The sequence below is a fragment of the Panthera pardus genome, unplaced genomic scaffold, assembly GCF_024362965.1.
Source record: "Panthera pardus isolate Hobbes unplaced genomic scaffold, ASM2436296v1 HiC_scaffold_12, whole genome shotgun sequence".
NCBI lineage: Eukaryota > Metazoa > Chordata > Mammalia > Carnivora > Felidae > Panthera > Panthera pardus.
In genome coordinates, this window is record NW_026526677.1 from 96,571,248 (window position 1) to 96,579,009 (window position 7,762).

The window sequence follows — 7,762 nt, forward strand, 5'->3', positions numbered from 1 at the left end:
ATCCTTTGAAGCTTGGGATGAATTTCTCCATGGGCGAGTTTAGTTTGCATCTGCTGGGTTTCCTGGGAGTCCACTAATCCAAGATCACTCTAAAATTCTCACTTTGAGGTTTTTAATACTACCAAGACAATAAGAATTTGGCCTGTGGGCTGGCTTTCAGTTCTAAAGTTTTGTTGTTTTGTTAAGATTTTATTTTTAAGTAATGTGTACCTCCAACGTGGGGCTCAAACCTACAACCTTGAGATCAAGAGTCCCATGCTCCACCAACTGAACCAGCCAGACGCCCCTCAGTTCTAAGTTCTTGTCTGTGATTTCCTCCCTTTGCTCAGCACCAACATTTGAATTTATTTATTTGCTTCTGTAGTCCTCTGGAGCCAGGGGTGGAAATTTTTTAGTGAAGAAGTTTATCCAGATACCTAGGTCACCAAATAATCAGAAACAGAATGAAAACCGTCTTTTGAAAAGGCTAGCGTTTTATTTACTGTCACCTTATATGCTGAGAAAACTATTTCCAGATTTCTTTGCTTTATAAAATTTGGGTAAAGGAAAGAACGTGGAAATGGCTAATCCAATGACAGAGAGCTGGACTTTTTCAAATATTTTTAATCTACTTACTGCTTTACTTATCCCCAATGGACCTTGAATGCCAGAGCAAATTTAGTCTGGTCTCTAGGTTAGTGACAAGAACAATAAATTTGAAGGCTTGCGTCCAATGCCAGCATTGTTACACACAAAGTTGGTGACTTTGGGGATTCATTCCTCCCCTGTAACACACAGGACACGAACGCGTACTGTACCTATTACATTCTAGGGCTTCCGTAACAAAATGCCACAATCTGGGTGGCTTAAAACAACAGAAATTTATTGTCTGACGGCTCTGGAGGCTGAAAGTCCAAAGTCAAGGTGCCAGCAGGGACATGCTGTCTCTGAAAAATTTACGAAAGAATCCTTCCTTGCCTCTTCCTGATTTGAGGTTCTTTCCTCAGTTCCTTGGCTTGCAGTGACCTCACCTCAACCTCTGCCTCTGTCAGTTACATGGTGTTCTCCCTGTATGTATATCCAAATTTCCGTTCTTAGTAAGGACATCAGTTATTAAGGGTTCGCACTACTCCAGTAGGACCTCATTTTCATTAACTGATTCTTTCTGTAACGATTCTATTTCCAAATAAGATCACCTCCGGAAACACTGGGAGCTAGGACTCCAACGTTACTTTTTGTGGACTTCAACCCAACTCATAACAACTATCTTCTAGGTCACTGCCTCCTCTGTTCCTCACAACACATCATAGGTATTGTATATACCTTAAACACTTCTCGTTTTTTTTTTTGTTTTTTTTTTTTTAAGGCTGCTGACCTTTTTAAAAAAAAAAACGGTATAATTAACATACAATGTTATGCTGGTTTCAGGTGTATGTAGGGGCACCTGGGTGACTCATTTGGTTAAGTGTCCAACTTCTGCTCAGGTCATGATCTCCCGGTTTGTGGGTTCAGGCCCCACCTGTGTCAGCACAGAGCCCGACAGCACTGGAGCCTGCTGCAGATTCTGTGTCTGCCTCTCTCTGCCCCTCCCCCGCTCACACTCTGTCTCTCTCAAAAATAAATAAACATTTAAAAAATTTAAAAGAAAACAAAAAAACAATTCTAAACATTACTCCGTGCTCATCAATGTGAGTGTACTCCTAATCCACTTTTCCTATTTCACCCATGCCCCCATGCACCTTCCTTCTGGTAAACCATCTGTTTGTTCTCTATAGTTAAGACACTGTTTTTTGGTTTGTCTCTTTTTTAGTTTGTTTGTTGTTTTGTTAAATTTCACATATGAGTGAAATTATGTGGCGTTTGTCTCTCTCTGACTTACTGCACTTAGCATTGTGCCCTCTACATCCATCCATGTTGTTGCAAGTGACAAGATTTCATTCTTCGTTTTATGGCTGAATAATAGTCGTGTGTGTGTGTGTGCCTGTGTGTGTGTCTGGGTGTCTATGTGTACCACATCTTCTGTATCCACTCCTCTATCAGTGGATACCTGGGCTGCTTCTATAGTTTGCCTGTAGTAAATAATGCAGTAAACATAGGTACGCCTATGTCTTTTTGATTTGGTGTATTCATATTCTTTGGCTAAATACCCAGTAGTGGAATTACTGGATCGTATGGTAATTCTATTTTTCATTTTTTTGAGGAACCTCCTCCGTACGGTCTCCCAACAGTGGCTGCACCATTTTGCATTCCCACCAATAATACACGGGGGTTCCCTTTTTTCTACATCCTTGCCAATCCTTGTTGTTTCTTATGTTTTTGATTTTAACCATTCTGACAGGTGTGAGGCGACACCTCGTTGTATTTCTGATTTGTATTTCCCTGATGATGAGGGATGTCGAGCATCTTCTCATGTGTCTGTTGGCCATCTGGATGTCTTCTTTGGAGAAGTGTCTGTTCATATCTTCTTGTTTTTTAACTAGATCATTTTTTAGTGTTGGGTTGTATCAGTTCTTTGTATATTTTGAATACTGACCCTTTATCAGCTAGCTATGTCGTTGGCAAATATCTTCTGCCATTAATAGGTTGTCTTTTTGGTTTTTTGATTGTTTCCTTTGCTGCTCAGAAGCTTTTTATTTTGATGTAGCCCCAGTACTTTATTTCTGCTTTTATTTCCCTTGCCTCAAGAGATATATCTAGAAAGAAGTTGCTGCGGCCACTGTCAGAGAAATTACTGCCTGTGTTCTCTCCCAGGCTTTTTATGGTTTCAGACCTTATGTTTAGGTCTTTAATCCATCTTTATTTTTTTAAATTTTATAACGTTTATTTATTATTGAAAGATAGAGACAGAGTGCGAGCAGGGGAGGGGCAGGAGAGAGACACACACACACAGAATCTGAAGCAGGCTCCAGGTTCTGAGCTGTCAGCACAGAGCCCAACGTGGGGCTCGAACTCACAAACCGTGAGATCATGACCTGAGCCAAAGTCAGACGCTTAACTGACTGAGCCACCCAGGCGCCCCATCTTGAGTTTATTTTTGTGTTTGGTGTGAGAAAGTGGTCCGATTTGATTCTTTGCATGTAGCTGTCCAGTTTTGCCAACAATGTTGAGATCATGTTTTTCCCATTGTGCATTCTTGCCTCCTTTGTCAAAGATTAATTGACTATATAGTTATGGGTTCTCTATTCTTTTAATATATATGTCTGTTTTTGTGTCAGTACCATACTGTTTTGGTTACTACAGTTTTGGATTATATCTTGAAATCTGGGATTGTGATAACTTCAGTTTTGTTCTTTTTCAAGATTGCTTTGGCTATTTCGGGGTCTTTTGTGCTTCTGTATGAATTTTAGGATTATTTATTGTAATTCTGTAAAAAATGATGTTAAGTATTTTGATAAGGATTGCATTAAGCTTATAGATTGCTTTGGGTAGTATGGACATTTTAACAATATTCTCTCAATCCATGACCATGTAATATCTTACCGTTTATTTGTGTCATGTTCAATTTCTTTGATCAGTGTTTTATAGTTTTCATAGTACAGGTCTTTCACCTTCTTGTTTAAGTTTAATTCTAGCTATTTTACTATTTTTGGTGCAGTTGTGAATGGGGTTGTTTTCTTCTTCTACGTCATCATTAATGTATAGAAATGCAACATATTTCTGTATATTGATTTGTATCCTGCAAACATACTGAATTCATTGATCAGTGTTAGTAGTTTTTTTGGTGGAGTCTTCAGAATTTTCTACATATGGTATCATGTCATCTGCAAAGAGTGAAACGTTTACTTTTTTCCTTACAAATTTGGATGACTTTTCTTTCTTTATGTTGTCTAATTGCTGTGACTTGGACTTCCGGTACTATGTCGACTAGAAGTAGTAAGGAGTGGACATCCTTGTCTTGTTCCTGACCTTGAGGGGAAAGCTCTCAGTTTTCCCCAATTGAGTATGATGTTAGCTGTGAGTTTTTCATATATGGCCTTTATGATGTTGAGGTATGTTCCCTCTAAACCTACTTTGTTAAGTTTTTTTGTTTTTTTTTTTAACCAGGAATGGATGCTGTACTTCTGATGCATTGCTGCACCTACTGAAATGATCGTATGGTTTTTATCCTTTTTCTTGTTAATGTGATGTATCATGTTGATTGATATGTAAATATTGATCTATCCTTGCATCCCTGGAATAAGTCCCACTTGATTATGGTGAGTGATTTTTTTTAATGTGTTGTTGGATTTGGTTTGTTAGTATTTGGCTGTGGATTTTGCATCTATGTTCATCAGAGATATTGGCCTGTAGTTCTCTTTTTTTTTTTTTGTAGTGTCTTTCTCTGGCTTTGGTATCAGGGTAATAACTGGCCTCATAAGATGAATTTGGAAGGTTTCCTTCCTTTTCTATTTTTTGGAGTAATTAGAGGAGAATAGGTATTAACTCTTCTTTAAATGTTTGCTAGAATTCACCTATGAAGCCATCTGGTCCTGGACTTTTGTTTGTTAGGAGTTTTTTGATTACTGAATCAATTTCATTGCTAGTAATTGATCTGTTCAAATTTTCTCTTTCTTAATGATTCAGTTTGGGAGGTTGTGTGTGTCGGGAAATCCATTTCTTTTAGGTTGTTCAATTTGTTGGCATGTAATTGTTCATAATACATTACTCTCTTATGTTTCTTTGTATTTCTGTGATGTTGTGATTTTCTTCTTTCATTTCTGATTTTGTTTATGTAGGTCCTCTTTCTTTTTCTTTTTTTGATGAGACTGACTAGAGGTTTATCAATTTTGTTGACCTTTTCAAAGAACCATCTATGGCTTCATTGATTTATTCTATATTTTTTTAGTTTATATTTTGTTTATTTCTGCTCTAATCTCAATATTTCCTTCTACTGGTTTGGGGCTTGTTTATTCTTCTTTTTCTAACTCCTTTAGGTATAAGTTTGGGTTGTTTGAGGTTTTGGTTTTTTTTGCTTCTTTTTAAAAATTTTTTTTTAACATTTATTTATTTTTGAGACAGAGAGAGACAGAGCATGAACAGGGGAGGGGCAGAGAGAGAGGGAGACACAGAATCGGAAGCAGGCTCCAGGCTCTGAGCCATCAGCCCAGAGCCCGACGCGGGGCTCGAACTCACGGACCGTGACATCGTGACCTGAGCTGAAGTCGGACCCTTAACCAACTGAGCCACCCAGGCGCCCCTTTTTTTGCTTCTTGAAGTAGGCCTGTATTGCTAAAACTTCCCTCTTAGAATAGCTTTTGCTGCATACCAAAGATTTGGGGCCATTATGTTTTCATTTTCATTTATCTCCGTGTATTATTATTGTTTTAAATATAATTTGTTGTCCAGTTAGCTAACATACAGTGTGTACAGTGTGCTCTTGGCTTCGGGAGTAGATTCCCATGATTCATCGCTTACATACAGCACTCAGTGCTCATCCCAACAAATGCCCTCCTCAATGCCCATCACCCATTTTCCCCTCTCCTCCTGCCCCCTCCATCAACCCTCAGTTTGTTCTCTGTGTTTAAGAGTCTCTTGTGGTTTGCCTCCCTCTATGTTTGAAACTATTTTTCCCCCTTCCCTTCCCCCATGGTCTTCTGTTAAGTTTCTCAAATTCCACTCATGAGTGAAAACATATGACACCTTTCTTTCTCTGACTGACTTATTTCACTTAGCATAATGCCCTCCAGTTGTTGGAAGTGACAAGATTTCATTCCTTCTCATTGTCAAGTAGTATTCCATTGTATATATAAACCACATCTTCTTTATTCATTCATCAGTTGATGGACATTTGGACTCTTTCCGTAATTTGGCTATTGTTGAAAGAGCTGCTATAAACTTTGGGGTACATATGCCCCTATGAATCAGCGCTCCTGTATCCTTTGGATAAATTCGTAATAGTGTTATTGCTGGGTCATAGGGTAATTCTATTTTTAATTTTTTAAGGAGCCTCCACACTGTTTTCTAGAATGGCTGTACCAGTTTGCATTCCCATCCAACAGTGCAAGAGGGTTCTGTTTTTCCACATCCTCACCAACATCTGTTGTTTCCTTAGTTGTTAATTTTAGCCACTCTGATTGGTGTGAGGTGGTATCTCAATATGGTTTTGATTTGTGTTTCCCTGATGATGCGTGACATTGAGTATCTTTTCAGGTATCTGTTGGCCATCTGGACGTCTTCTTTGGAGAAGTGTCTATTCATGTCTTCTGCCCATTTCTTCACTGGATTATTTGTTTTTGGGGTGAGTTTGGTAAGTTCTTTATAGATTTTGGATACTAGCCCTTTACCTGGTATGTCATTTGCAAATATCTTCTCCCATCCCATTGGTTGCCTTTTAGTTTTGCTGATTGTTTCCTTCGCTGTGCAGAAGCTTTTTATCTTGTTGAGGTCTCAATAGTTCATTTTTGCTTTTGTTTCCCTTGCCTTCGGAGACGTGTCAAGTAAGAAGTTGCTGTGGCCAAGGTTAGAGAGGTTTTTGCCTGCTTTCTCCTCTAGGATTTTTGATGGCTTCCTGTCTTATGTTTGGGTCTTTCATCCATTTTGAGTTTACTTTTTGTGTATGGTGTAAGAAAGTGGTCCAGGTTCATTCTTCTGCATGTTGCTGTCCAGTTTTCCTAGCACCGTTTGCTGAAGAGACTGTTTTTATTCCATTGGATATTCTTTCCTGCTTTGTCAAAGATTAGTTGACCATATGTTTGTTGGTTCATTTCTGGGTTCTCTATTCTGTTCCATTGATCTGAGTGTCTGTTTTTGTGCCAATACCATACGGTCCTGATGGTTACAGCTTTGTCATACATCTTGAAGTCTGGGATTGTGATGCCTCCTGCTTTGGTTTTCTTTTTCAGGATTGCTTTGGCTATTTGGGGTCTTTTCTGGTTCCATACAAATTTTAGGAATGTTTGTTCTAGTTCTGTGAAGAATGCTGGTGTTATTTGACATGGATTGCATTGAATATGTAGATTGCTTTGGGTAGTATTGACATTTTAACAATATTTGTTCTTCCAATCCATGAGCATGGAATATTTTTCTATTTTTGTGTGTGTCGTCTTCAATTTCTTTCATAAACTCTCTATAGTTTTCATTGTATACATTTTTCATCTCTCTCGTTAGGTTTATTCCTAGGTATTTTATGGATTTTGGTGCAATTGTAAATGGAATTGATTCCTTGATTTCTCTTTCTGTTGCTTTATTATTGGTATATTCTCTTTTCTTCACATTCTTGCTGACACTTGTTATTTCTTGTCTTTTTTATACTAGCTATCCTACCAGGTGTGAAGTGGTATCTCAATGTGGTTTTGATTTGTATTCCCCTGATGATAAGTGATGTTGAGCATCTTTTGATGTGTCTTTTGGCCATCTGGATGTCTTCTTAGGAAAAGTGTCTATTCACGTTTTCTGCCCATTTCTTCACTGGATTATTTGTTTTTGGGGTGTTGAGTTTGGTAAGTTCTTTATAGATTTTGGATACTAACCCTTTATCTGGTATGTCATTTGCAAATATCTTCTCCCATCCCGTCGGTTGTCTTTTAGTTTTGTTGATGTTATCCTTTACAGTGCAGAAGCTTTTTATCTTGATGAGGTCCCAGTAGTTCATTTTTGCTTTTATTTCTCTTGCCTTCGGAGATGTGTCAAGTAAGAAGTTGCTGTGGCCCAAGTCAAAGAGGTTGTTGCTTGTTTTCTCCTCTAGAGTTTTGATGGTTTCCTGTCTCACATTGGGTCTTTCATCCATTTTGAGTTTATTTTTGTATTCGATGTAAGAAAGTGGTCCAGTTTCATTCTTCTGCATTTTGCTGTCCGGTTTTCCCAG

The 7,762-nt window shown here is 38.3% G+C and overlaps 1 long non-coding RNA gene across 1 annotated transcript in view; it reads left to right on the forward strand.

The window, feature by feature from the left end:
- LOC128776211 (uncharacterized) overlaps window positions 1-6,224 on the forward strand; it is a 15,137-nt gene extending 8,913 nt beyond the window's left edge. The window contains exons 2-3 of the long non-coding RNA XR_008421275.1: window positions 4,024-4,175; window positions 6,109-6,224. This is a non-coding gene — a long non-coding RNA (uncharacterized LOC128776211). The remainder of the gene's footprint in view (window positions 1-4,023; window positions 4,176-6,108) is intronic.
- The last annotated feature ends 1,538 nt before the right edge of the window (window positions 6,225-7,762 follow it).